This window comes from Bacillus rossius, chromosome 5 (genome assembly GCF_032445375.1).
Source record: "Bacillus rossius redtenbacheri isolate Brsri chromosome 5, Brsri_v3, whole genome shotgun sequence".
NCBI lineage: Eukaryota > Metazoa > Arthropoda > Insecta > Phasmatodea > Bacillidae > Bacillus > Bacillus rossius.
This window is the reverse complement of record NC_086333.1, coordinates 52,538,402-52,553,027: the sequence shown is the minus strand read 5'-3', so window position 1 is coordinate 52,553,027 and position 14,626 is coordinate 52,538,402. Positions and strand designations below refer to the sequence as shown.

Genomic DNA, 14,626 nt, shown 5'->3' with positions numbered 1-14,626 from the left:
GCCCATTAATCGATACCCTTATCGCTCGTACACGAATCGACACGTCTCGTAATGTTTACCCCCTTTCACCAACCATGTGGAGCGGCCAACTCACACCTCAACCTCAGTTGTGTTTGATCACCCTCCTTACAGTCCAGATTTGGCACCGAGTGACTATCACCTTTTCCCCACGTTGAAAAAGTGAATTGGAGGACAACGCTTCAACACCAATGATGAACTGCAGAGCACTGTTAAAACGTGGCTGAATAGGCAGGAGGCATCATTTTATGCAGAGGGTATTGGAAAGCTGGTGCATCGGTACGACAAATGCCTCAATCTGCACGGTGATTATGTGGAAAAATATAGTAAAGATGTACGTTTCTTTTGACATTAAAATAATTTCCCAATTCATTCCCGTTTTTTTATTACAGCCGATCGGAGGTTGAAAAAAAATAACCCTCGTAATAGTAAATGCTTAAACACATTAAAAAAATTATTTCAAAACTTATTTGAGATGATTCTCTTTGTTACTTTCTCTTCAAATGAAACATTTTGTAGAAATAATATTTTTATTAATTAAAAACTTTAACCAAACAAATCAAGGTTTTTAATATTATCACAATCAAACAAATAGGAATATTTTTCACTTACAACACAGGAAGAAATATAAAAATGATAATTTTTTTACAGTTGGTAAGGTTCGTAAGCCTTTATGCTCTTTGTTAAACTGTCCATCGTTGTTGTAGTTACATGTTTGCTACATTTCAAGATACACCATGCACATCGCACACGAGCCTGGAGAAGAGTTTTCAGTTTTAAATAACTTGGCAATTTACACAGAGTTTAAGTGCGTTTACAACATTATAAATGTATTTTTATGAGTAACACTTTTAACATCTTTTCAGCTAAATTAATTTCAGGATGGCGTGGGAGTACGTTTAAAGATTTGGTAAATTCCAATTTTTGTTAAAGTTTTGGAAACTTTTTGTAGAACGATTGTGTTTTTGATGGACTTTTGTACTTTAGAAAATATTATTTCTATTTATCAGAAATAGTTTCTTATCACAATTGAGTTCTCGATACAGAATTATATTTATTTTTTTTGGTAAAATAACTTTTTGAAAGAAAAAAAACACTATTTCAGTTGTGTACGTATGATGTATTGACGACATCGATATGTTATATGTTTTAACGTCACGTAGTTATGTGCTCACAAATGTAGACTCGTGCCAAGATTATCGGACTGAAAAACCAACCCTCGCCTCATGAGCGCGACGCCTTTAGCTTTCACAGCCACTGAGGACCCTATTCAATATATTCGAGACAGTGAAAAGGAATGACATGAGAATTCATCATAGCGAAATGGAAAGCTATGTGGAAACTGAAGTTCCCCTAGACTACGTTCCTCATGACTACGTTCGCTACGTTTCCTTACTTGTGAAATATTCGGGGTCGATTCTCCGCCTGGATGGTGTGGGTAGTCATCTGACCACTCAAACCATAAAATTCGTCATTTTCATTATTGTCTTAGATGTTTCTAGCATAGTTAAGAACAGCCCAACCAGTCAAAAAAAACTTGTGAGCAAGTCCTTTAGTGCTCGTCAGAGTTATGTAACATCTAACTTTGGTAACGAGCAAATTAATGTGTTCTCATGTTGCAAATGCTCTCATAAAAACGAAATTTAAATAATAATTCTTTAAAATATTGCCGATAGTGATAAATATAACGCATTTCGTGACGCGAATTACCGAGTTCCCGCACCCACCGATAGAATTCGCTCCCGGAGCAGCCACGTCGACTATGGAATAATTTCATAAGCAGAAAAAAATTGTTAAACTACATATATAACGAAACGGCTCAGATAAAAGCGAAAAAATATTAGTAAACCCCGGCTTTCAACCTGATTTCCGACAAGAAATTTATATTAAATCTGCCCATCTTTTTTTAAAATTCTTTCAACAGTTAATACTATAAAGCTTTTTCCTTTGGCTTCGTGAACTTTGGTTCGCACCATCCGCCGCAGATGGCAGCACCGTGGATACATATTTCCGTTCATTGAATTCCGTTGCATTCACTAAATTACTCCCACCAAATGCCGTATATCGACGGGCTAAGGCGTTACACATCAGAATTTAAACTCGGAAAGTAGCGATCTGTTGAAAATTCTGCGAAGTACGTAAACCGTTAACATTTTTTGGAAGAAAATAATTACGCGACGGAGATCTTTACTATGGAGTTTTTGTTTTGTTTTGTTTTGTTTCCGAGAGTTTCCAAGTAGCAGATACTTCAAAGCGATAACCAGCTCGGATTTATTCTCCGCACAAGGAACTTGGAGCGGTTAGGCGGGCTCTGTACTCAGCCAGCGTGCGTCTGCGAATGAACTCCCCCTCCCCCCCCTTCCCGCGCAATGTTATGAGCGGCCAACTTGCGCACTTGTTGTGTGTGTCTTTCCCGAGGCCTTGGAGCGCCAGGGCACTTGGAGAAGCCTCTTTCTCTCTTCAACCTGCTGGCGCTCCTCACCCCGCCTGGATGCCGAGCAAACTGCCACGGCTCGGACGCTAAGCACCGAGGCAAACAGCTGTCGGGGAAGAATGCGTGTGTTATGGTTCTCGGCGCAAACACTTAAAAAGTCCCCGCTTGGAGATCTCTTATCTTTCCCTCCGAAAGATGGTTTCGCTGCAGAGGAGGAGGAGAAGGCTGTGGATAGAGAAGTTATCCTCCTTAAAGAGGTCCGCCCCTAGCCGAGAGGACGCATCTGTGTTAGTGAGGTGGGACGATAAGTGCGACACTCTATTGTTTCTGCGGAGGTAACAATAACATTAGACGGCGATTAAATGGCGCTTTCGGGTGGTTTCAAGAGTCTTTACCGGGCGTTTCGTGTCTAAAAATTATTCTGAAAACTCGCGTTTTAGCCCTTTTCACTCTCCTAAAAATACAGTTTAGAAACTAAATACGGAACCACATGCGCCCTCAGCGCATTTCCGACTGCGTTTCGTAAACAGACACCACTGGGATATCTTGATAAGTTTTCAAATCGCTTGGTTTCTTATGAAGCTCTGCCCACCATGTGCGCCCAGGTAGGTGCTGAGTTGTGCGGGAATAGAAAATAAAACATATTCTAGAATACGTCTCCCAAAAGTTTCAAATATTATATATATATATTAAAAACCCTTTAATTTTCAGTGACTAAGTTTATGTACGAACACATGAGTTTAGGTGTGATTTTCGAATGACGTGAAATAAGTATGTTTTATGTTTATTTTTACGAATACAAAAAGGCTAGTAGTCAACTGCTATTTGTGTAAGCTATGTTACTATGTTGAAAGGGCATGTTAGTGATTAATTTTGAAGTTCCTTGAAACTGAGACAATTTTCCACTAGCGAAACATTTTGTTGCATTTTGAATTTCCGGGATATTTCATTATCACGTTACCTGTTTTTTCCGCTAGAGAATATAACGACAGTACATACCTTATTATTTGCTCCAATTCCTGTTTAAAATCCTTTTACTATTCAAAACTAATTATTTTTGTTCCTCACTGGACTTCTTGTGAAGGAACCGAAAAATTTAAATATTTTTGCCATCCACCTAAAGTTTTTGACTGGAAGATGATAAACATGGTTAACAATTTCAGTAAATTTAAAACTCGGTGTCTCTGAAGTATTAATATTTTTCTAGGGCTAGATTTGATTAATATATTTTATAGAAAATTCTTCAAAGTGGCAATTACATTTTTTTTGCAGATTCTAACACTGGCTCAAGGCTTGAAACTAGTTACTGACTAGCTACGAGAAGGTTTGGAAAATTAATTTATTGAGATCCTCACTACGTTAGCCTCGCGTGGGAAACGATTTTTGGTGGAAACTCCCTCATCAGGGCAGCCAGGCCTTGTGGGAACCCAGAAGCTACGACTCTAGCCCTCTCAAGACCAAACGCTCTCGGAGTGTCAAATTTTTTTTTTTTCTCCCGGGTTGTTTGATGCTGTTTGCTAAATGTTTAGCTGTGAAGTTGTTGGGACATAACGCGCCGTGTTTTTTTTTCCGCAGGTTGTTCGGCAACACGGGCCACTGCGCCGCCTGCTCTAAGGTCATACCCGCCTTCGAGATGGTGATGAGGGCGCGCAACAACGTCTACCACCTGGAGTGCTTCGCCTGCCAGCAGTGTAACCACAGGTAGGGTCGCCGCTTCTTCCGAGCCGACCTCCAGTCTTCCCCACACCCTCCGCGCTCCGCGCTCTGCATGCCGCCCACGAAACTGAAATTATTTCACAGCTGGACTAAAAAACTCTATGATTATAGGTCAAAATCTAACTTAATACAGGAACAAAAAAATATGCTGGATCGGCAACGAAAATCATATTTGTTCATGCAACACATGGAAATGTTATCAAATATTGTTTACCATAAATAAAATACAACACTGTACTACTACTTTATCCGATGATATATTTTTTTTAGTAATATATATGATTTTACGTCAGTATATGCCAATTTATGTGTAATCATTTTTCTAAGTAGATGGGTACTAAACTTTCTTGTAGAGCGTCGTTTCTTTGTGTATAACATTGAGTGATTATAATTAAAATATTATTACATCGTTAATGTTGTTAGAAATTAACAACAAACAGAATATGAGCTATTTACTTTGATTAATTTCATTTTTCCTTTAAACATATGTTTCTAAGCAATGATCGCGCATAACACAATAAACATACACGTTATATACGACATTATAATAAAATACCACACATTAATCGTCACAGATAAACACGTATCTTACCATGATTAATTCTGATCATATTCCAATTAATCAGGATAAAATCACGAATCTCAAGACCAGCTCTATCACGCTAAATTATCGGCACATATATAAGAAAATGTTTCGTTAACTTCAAATAGGTATTAATTAAGGAGCACCAAAAAATCTCAAGTACATTTTATAGTTGTTAAATTTTCAGGGTTTTAGTAATGTTTTTAATCAGATTTTTATATTAATGACTAAACTACGTTCGGTTAAACATAAGAAACGTCATCTCCCCGTACGATATATGACATCTACCTTTTATACAGTAAAACAAATATTATTTTTCTAAAGATGAGGGCAAAACTAATAAATTTTGGTAATTAAGTTCGTTGGATCATATGATAATGACGGGAGAATGGTCAATACCATACTATTAAAACTCACCCAACAATCAATATGTATTATCAGAAACAATATTGTCAATCTTGAGCAAAAATATTAAAACTTTAAAATACTATCATACAATCATATATGTCATTTGACACAATATAAATATCACCAAAAATATAGAGACTATTCGAGTTATCTTCTAATCAAAATATACTTACTTATTACATTAAACGTAGATAATATGCTCAAATTTTCAGAAAACATATGGAAGATTTTCATTTTGTTTACCAGTCTCTATTATTTTTTTTATCGTGTTATTTTCAAACTTATGTTACTTTACAATGCCAAAAAACTTTAGCTTGCATTTAAAATGAGCGCCGTTAAAGATCACTTCCAAAACGGGGTGAAAATATGACATAAAACATCAAAATACTTATAAAATCATACAGAAATCTACAGTAAAGAGTTGATTTAGCTTGCAGAGTTCATAAAGTCCTTATAAACTAGTAATTTAGCCATATAATAATATAATTTACAATCTAAATATAGTCAATAGACGCTGAGTTGAACGTCTAGGATCAATACAAATATACATAGAATATACCGGCTGGAATATCGGAATGCTGTCTTCTCAGTTTGTGGACAACAGACAGTAAAATGAATTTACGATAAAAAAACATTTTCAGAATATTCTGTGCGATATGTTATCGTACAACATGTTCTCGAAATGCGGGGCATAAATTTAATGGGTTAGAGGGAGAATGCCAATACAAGACATTTTTGTTAAGGAACACGTGTCCCTAAACGAAACCCTGCAAATTTACAGCTGCGAACCGTAGCTCGCAAATTTGAATTTGGCGGGCTTCAGTCACCATATTAGTTTAATTTGTACCAACTAGAGTACAGTAATTAATTAGTGTCAGGGCACTTGCCATATTGTCGGCCATCTTCGTCACCATCTTGTAAATTTGTAATTTTTAATCTAGAAATTCGGAAAAAAAAATAGAAAATTCATCAAAAAACCACTTGTTAAAATAGTGATTGATTGGACCACCTCGGTTCGATCCTTGACTGATGCAAAAGGTTAGTTATAATTAAAACAATAATTTAATGAAAATTAATAAAAACTTACATGTTCGAGAAATAAAACAAATTTACAAATAAAAAATTAATACATAATTTTCACTCTACTACGACAACAAGAAGAAAAAAAAATCACCAGTATTCCTCGATATCTACAGTTTTCTTAGGGTACAAAGCATTCTTTGATAAGTCTATAAAAGTAATGGTTTTTGACGACGGAGATTCTATGCCGTACTTACTAGCCATCATTAGACGTTATCAAGCATCATCTACGCAATTTTTCGGGCGTGATAATATGGCGATGTTGAGTTTAACAAGTGACTTCAACTACGTCACAGCATTTCGTCTCCTGACGATTCCTAACTCAATGACACTAGTATTTATTTGTATTTATACAAATATTGCTGGTTTTTCTGTACAATTCCAACCAGAGTGACTTCAACTCTAGGACACGCACCCACTCTATCGACTAATACTGCCATGTTCTGGACTTGGTGTCGTGACAGAAATAATTCGAGTGTATTTCCTTACCCACTTTGCCCCTCTTCTTTCCCGTCCAAAAAGGGGAAGCGAGCAAGCGGTTGTAAGGAGAGCGAATGGAGGAATGCGCTGAAGAAGAAGACGAAGAAGAAGGAAGAACGAAACGCCAGTTCGCGGGTTCGCTCTCGCCGCCGGAAGTTGCGTTGTTGACACGAAGGAAGCCCTCGTAGCGGTCGTTCTCCGGTAGTCTCCCCCTCACCCTGCCCCCTACCCACGTCATTGACCCGACCACCGCCTTGTAACGAATTCTTGAGCGGCTATTTCTAATCTTCCCGATCTCTGCGCACCTTCCCTTTCCACACCCCTATTCGACCGACGAAAGGGAAAAAAAAAACCGGAGTAAAGAGGGCGAAACAATGGCTGCACGTGACCCTTAATAACCCTCACGGGGTCAACTCACCGAGCCAAAACTCTCCCCCCCCCCCCCCCAATTCCTACTCTCCTTTACACACGTATCGAGTTTCTCAATCTCACGCTTCATGACGTTGTGTGGGAGCCACTTAGTTCAATAAAGTGCCGTATTTGTTTTTTTTTTTTAGACCCAAGCTTCCACTATATTATCCTCGTCTTCGGCTTTTTGTTTGCTATACCTGCCGGGAGACCTCTCATTAAACATGATGAAAACTCGGTGTGTTTTTTTATTTTTGTTCCTGGCTCACAAACCCTGCCCCTCCCGCCTCTTGTACCTCCGAGATTGCGGGTACAGTCCGTGCACGCAATAATGTATTCGGTCGCGTGCCCGCTTAATTTCCTCGCCTTTCGCTCCGTTCCTTCCCCATGTGTTCGCCGCGACGGAAGTTTGGCTTTATTTTTTCTACATATGCATGTTGTGAGCTGGAACGGCACCCGGAGGTTCACCGCCGCATAGTTATTAAGAGGTGACTGTTAATCATCGCTGCCACTTATCTCGACGTTAAAGCAGTGGTTCCTGTTTTCGTTACAGCTCTCTTGATCTCTTTGCATTTCCCTCTCCTCCCCTCTACACAACTATCTTGCGTAGACTGCTCGACAGCTCTTTTATACTCCTCGCCTACTTTATCTCCATTTTAACTCTAGCTCCATAAATAATTATGGTATTATCCACCCATCATTAAAATACTATTAATTAGTTATGCTATAAATTTTAAAATTATTTAATTGAACAGTTATAAGTAAAAAATGCGCATCTAAACTGTCGTTAAAATTATAAAATGCAATATTGTATATTACTTAAAAAGTTATATTTTTTAAAATATTTTGCATTTTAAGTAGTTATGGTAATTTATTTTTAACATTTTCCATATTACAATTGATATAGTTAAAATACCGAACAAAGCATAAAGAAACTAGTAGCACTCACATACAAAATCAATTTTCGAGTGTTAAATTTTCTGGAAAAAAAATATATTACTTTGATTATGTAAATCATGTGCAATAAGGAAAGTAAAGTATTTTTAAAAAGTTGTTTTGTTTAACCTCGTTCTGTATTGATATGAATATTTAATAACAACATTATGTATAACGAGACATTTTTTAATGCTATAGTACAAGATTTGCAAAAATATTTCATTGGCGGCAGCTGTACGTCATATCACTAACGACACTGCATGCGACACTACTGTAGTCATTTATTTGTCAGTTAACTTGGTAGATAAATGGCTTCAGTCTAAATGTTAATACTAGTACAAAGCAATTACAATTACAGGTAGCTAATGTGTAAGTTATGCGATTTAAAATGGTTATAATTAAACCTAAAAGTAAAGTTTATAGTGGTGTAAAGATCTACATAATCATGTATGTAGTTTGCAATTTATCTTCTGCCACAGTGCCTCGCCACAGCCAATTGCTTAGTGTCTCTACAACAACTTATCATTTTTCTAAAGTGTTGTGTAAGTAAAAATGGCAGTCTTTGTTGTCTTCGATCACAGATCACATATTGCTTTTATATTGTTAATGCTACTTTGTAACCAGCAACCCATAAATTCACAAAATATACAAAAAATAATATTATCTCAGTGTTGTATTCTAATTACTACATTCTAGATAGTTAACTGTTATAATAAGTATATAAATGAATAAAATTTAATGATAAGAAATATATGCGTCTGTATTAAATGATTTAACTCAAAAAATGATGATGCTACTGACTTGAAATTCACTAACGATTTAGATAGTTACTTCAAGATTATATAGTGCTTATTTGAAATGATAACAATAACTATACACCAAAGTCTTAAAGCAAGTGTAACATCTTATTTTATTGTAAAGTTAAAAAAAAAAAAGATTTCTTAATTGGTTCACGATTTATTCCAAAAGTTAAAAACCAAGATGATTACTATGTTTGTTTTTTATTTAATACCATCGAATAACTTTGTGCTTGGTTTTTATGTTATTTTTTGAAATAGTTAAAATGAGTTTTTAAAACAAATTCGGTGTTGCCTTTAACTTAAACTAAAAGTAGGTAAGTGATCAGGTATATGTAATATTTTTACGATTTATTACAAATGAAATAAATCGTCGTGGGAAACTACTAGGTTCGTAAAAATTAGCCCAATTAAAGATTTTATTACACACACGGTTTTATTTATTGCCACTATTTACATTACTAGCAAATAATCTAAAAATGCCAATTAATCAATTGCACTTAAAAATTTAGCATCCCCAGTCACTCGTTTCTACACACCGCACACCTCGCTGGGCCGCACCTCTGGCGCAACTCTCACCGCCGCCGTCGCACTTCCCTTCGCCGAGATCCCACTGGACGCCTCGCTCGGAACTTCGCTTGGAACTCCGCCGCGCCCGCGACACTATCGCCCGGAACTGAACTCTTCGCCCTGGAACCTTCGTCCAGGGACTTCGCTGCTTTATCACCCGGAAACTCCTCCGCGGGAAAACTCCCGACTCCACTGAACTGAACCTGAGGCCGGCGTCCTCGTTTTATATATAACATACGCCATTTCTAGAACCCACGAGCTAGGGACTGTCGCGTCATTCCGCGCCGACCCGACGGCAGAAATCTCTCGAAACACGTGTCGGCGGCTCGCGTAACTCCGCAGCTGTCAGGTTTCGGATGTCTAACTATCAGCGTAGCGGGGGGGGGGGGGGAACGAGGGGGGAAACGGTGACCCAGGTGCGCGCAGCATGTCTCATGTTGCAGTGGCCACCTGTCAGCCAGCTAGCGCTGCACCTGCGCACCGCAGCTCTACTGACGTTCGTAACAATATGTTTACAGTACGTTGAATGAATGTATAACATAGTTTGTGCATGCTCCTAAACATAAAAAAATGGTTTAGAGGGAAGCTTAAGTGTGCAAATTAATAAACTATAACTTCCCATTTTCTTTAATCTAAATAATCAGCCATGGCCAATTTTATTTTTTAATTAAGGGTGGTGTGGGGTGTAATCTCCCTTAAATCGTGTAACAAACCACCTTAGCGTGAGACTCGGTGCTCTAAGTTGAACTCGGAGCAGGCGTGTGCGTGCTGGGAGCTGAACAGGGGGCGTAGAAGCTCCTGAATGATAAACAGGGGGCGGAATACGTATTGCAAGGGGCAAGGGGGTGATGTCAGACATTCTCACTGTGCGTTCCGGTCGAACGCAGCCTCACTAGCCTCGAACGAGTGAACACGCCATCTTATGAAGTGGGAAGGGGGGGGGGGGGGACCCAAAAGTCGTTTCCAAATTGAGCCGTCACTTAAAGCGATGAAAATATGTCCAGTTTATTTATCTCAGCAATAATATTAAGTATCTGTTAGGTCTAAATGATTCTCATTTAAATTAACATACAAACTACTTTGGTCCTATTACGATGCTACTCTGGTATTTTGAGAAACTTTTAAAGAATTTTTTTATCGGGACGAATTACTCTAAATATACGTTTATAAAACAACAAGATAAAACTAGTTTCCTGTTGAGAAATAAACCAAAACCTTATATAAAAAAAGCTTGCATTATTAACCTTCCTGAATAGTGTCCACTACCTGATGTGGATTTAACCGCGAAGCAAAAAAAAAATGTACGGATTTATTAGTATTAAATATTTAAGTATTGTTTGGAAGTTTTTTTTAATACACTGTTACGAACGTAAGCAGGGCCGCGGCGCGCGCAGGTGTAGAACTGGCTGACGTCATGTGGCCACCGCAACGTGAGACGTGCCGCGCGCGCCTGGTGGATTACAAGGGTCGCCGCTTCCTCTCCCTCCAGCCCTCCACTCCCCGCGCGGCACTCTGCCTTTGACACGTTAACATGACAACTGACAGCTGCGGAGTTACGCGAGCCGCCGACGCGTGTTTCGAGAGAATTCTGCCTTCGGGTCGGCGCGGAATGACGCGACTGGCCCCAACCCGCGCTCGTTTCTAGAAGTGGCTCCTGTGATATATAAGCCAGGACGCCGGCCTCCGAGAGGAGTCAGTGAGTGAGGAGTCAGGAGTTTTCCCGCGGCTGAGTTTCCTGGCGATAGTGCCACGCGTGCGGCGGAGCGGCGAAGTCCCTGGACGAAGGTTCCAGGGCGGAGAGTTCAGTTCCGGGCGATAGTATCGCGGGCGTGGCGGAGTTTCCGGGCGATAGTGTCGCGGGCGCGGCGGAGTTCCGGGGCGAGAGAGTCCCGAGCGAAGTTCCGAGCGAGGCGTCGAGTGGATCCTCGGCGACGAGAAGTGCGATGGCGGCGGTGTAGTGCGGCGACGAAGTCCCGCGATGGTGGTCCACGAGGGGTGCTGCGGCGAGAGTTGCGCCAGAGGTGCGGCCCAGCGAGGTGTGCGGTGTGTAAAAACCGAGTGACCGGGGAAGCAACATTTGTTAAACGTAATTAATTATTTGGCAATTTTAGAATATTATTTGTTAGTGACGTAAATATTGGAAATCAATAAAACTGTGTAGTAAAATATTTAATTAGGCTATCCTTTTACGAACCCGATCGTAACAATACTTAAGAGTCGCCAACAAATAAATCTTAAATTCAGGCTCAAAATGGCAAATAAACGTTATTTTTGTACCTTTTAAGAATTGTTAGGAACGTTAGATAAATAATAACTAAAAAAAAAATTCTTACCTATTAAGCATAAGAGACTATTTTTTTCTCAAATATTTGCTTCATTAACTAAAACAACTTACAACAGCTCGCGCTCAAGCAAGGACAGCGTAAATTACATAAGTATAGTAACTCCCTCTCTTTGGTAGAGACACGGCCAGCCTACTGCTGGGAGTAGGGGAGACCTTAAAACTCAATATACCCGATAAAGTTATCTGCCCATGACAGCCTCCTAAGAAATTGGAGCCTATAGTGGTCAGTATTTTTACGGTCAACTTCTTGACGGTTGAAATGAAACGGCAAAAAATTAAAATCTGTTGAGAATCAAACAAATTTTAATGGTATTATGACGCGAAGCAAAATTAGAAGTAGTGGGTGCACACCTTTAACACGGCGAAGTTTTACAAAATTATTAAATTCGCTACTGGAATTAATATCGTAAACAGCCTTAATTTGACTTGGCTTATTTAGCTCAACAACTCATAGCCTAATCATTACACCTAGTACCATGCAAACGGCCACAAACACTGTATAGATTTAAAATAAACTGCAAAATATTATTAAAATACTGTTGTTTGAATACACCCTTTAACCAGCCACAAATATGTGAATACATGATAAATAAAAATACGCAAAAAAAATTATAGATAGCTATCAAACATTTCCTTGAGTTATTTTATTTTTCCGAAAAAAAAAAATCGTTTGAGTTCAAAAAATGTCTTGCCAAACGTTTTTACAAAAAGATTATCAGTAAAAATGTGTCCCAGCTGTAATAGTATCTCGGGGCGCGATGTTTGGTCTTATTCTTTCCCAGCCACGACGCCACGGGAGCATGGATTTTCTTTTATTCGCAGCCTCCGCGTAATAGATCTAGAACTCAAACAATTCACGATGCAATTCAGACGACTATACCTCGTGTTGTGACGACACACCCTGAGTCGAGGTGCGAGAACCATTAGTCCAGTCCCTCTTTCACTGCAATACCCCCCCCCCCCCCTTACCATCAGCAGCGCTAGTTCGCGCCTCGCTTACACTGGGCGAACGATGTGACGGTCAATTGATCTCGGGCTTGATTACCTACCTCGCGGACCGGATAAAGCTTACAAAGTTTCGAACCGTGCACCAGAAAAATCACCTTAAAAAACATGACTGACTAAAAGTTATTTAGGCCGCTTTGGAACGCGTTTGCCTTGAAACTGTGCTCAAATATTAGCGCGCATACCTCGAATGTTATTACCGAAACTGAGAGTACCCGGGGCGCGTTCTTGGCACGTACAACTTCATGAAAAGGTACCGTCCCAAACGCAACCAAAGGCAGGAACCACACAAATTAACCTACGGGTCTCGTCGCGCATGGAAATCGCTGGCACTCCCGCCAGTGCAGCTGGTACTCTGTTCCCGCGCGTCACAACTGATGCGCCATGACCTTGGAAAACAAACTCGCAGCACAGGAACAGCTAGCAGTTCGTAATTGCTAAACATGCAAAAGTTTCTTCTACTGCTTCCGACACCAACAAACTACATAAGTGCACTACATTAAAAAAAAAAAAAAAGTGTGTGCTACAGAAGTGAAACTTCTTGCCTAATAGGTATAGATAGAGAAAAATTATTAGTATTTTTCATATAAAAAACTATTATAATTGATAATAGTGAGGATGCGGGTATGAGCTCAGATGAAAAAGAAAATTGGTAGCGACAATCGTTAGCCGTTACGAAGACTGAGGAGTAGATAAACACAAGCAACGTTACTAGAATTCCGTAGCATCACTGCTGCGTCATTTCTACCTCTCCCCTGCCGCATCTCCTTCCAACCGTTACAACTAGCATATAGAATGCTCCGCTACGTAACATCCCCCCCCCCACCCTTTTTGACGTTTCCCATTCGACCGCTTCTGCATGCGTTAGAGTGACGTCGCCGCTGACGCACTCTCCTGCCCTTCTGGTTCCCCCACCACGTACCTAACTATTCCCCTCATGACTTGATGTACCTAAGCTTTTGGACAAACGCCATTGCTAAGCACATGTATGTCTGTAGAAGAAAACTTATTTGAGAAAATTTTTCTTCTACAAAAATACATGTGCTTAGCAATGGCGTATGTCCAAAAGCTTACATGAAGTCAGGTACTCCCATTGCACAAATCTTTCAAAGATAATATTCCCCTCATCCGATATGAATTTTCGTAACGCTCGAAAACTCTAGCTCCCTCCAGCAAAGAAGTTTCACTTCAAAAACTAACTCGTTTCGTGAGTCACTGTGCATGAAACAAAAAAAAAAGTTAGATCTGAACGAGCTCACCAAGTCAGTCCGATGTCCAAGTAAGTCGACACTCCACACGTAAGTCCGATTTCGAGCCGATCGTTTCTCGCCGCCTGGCGGCCTGGCAAGCCCACACCGCCACACGCGCACTTCTCGCCTCGTCGAGCGCAGGAACACGAGTCCACGAGCGTGCTTCGCCACGCCGAGTCCCCCAGTTGACTCCCAGCGCTGCTTGCGACCGTCGACCGAAACACAAACACCCAAAGAACTTAGCGGTCGAAGATGCTCCGCTTCTATACATAATAATATCTGGAAAATCGTCATACAGAACGTTTTCAAACCAGCTCGTTCATAGTAAAACCAAATCAAAATAGCAGTTATTAATTAATTGAACATTACAAAACCCAGAAAAAATACAACCAGAACATGTTATAAAAGTAATTAGGGCCAAATATAAAACAAATGAGGCTCGGCATCGACACAGTATGCCCTGGAAATAAACAGCGCCAGTGTTGACTTAAACAAACTGGGACACAATAAAGTGAGTTTTCAACACAGTAACACAAACCACTAATCGCATGCTTCAGCATCTTTTTCTCAGAGAAAGATTTCCTACAAGCCATTCCG

At 39.7% G+C, this 14,626-nt stretch overlaps 1 protein-coding gene across 1 annotated transcript in view; it reads right to left on the bottom strand.

Moving 5' to 3' along the window:
- Positions 1-14,149, bottom strand: part of LOC134532265 (uncharacterized) — a 464,162-nt gene extending 450,013 nt beyond the window's left edge. Inside the window, exon 1 of the mRNA XM_063368685.1 lies at positions 14,039-14,149. The gene's annotated coding sequence lies outside the window, so the exon portion shown is untranslated. The remainder of the gene's footprint in view (positions 1-14,038) is intronic.
- Between the last annotated feature and the right edge of the window lie 477 nt (positions 14,150-14,626).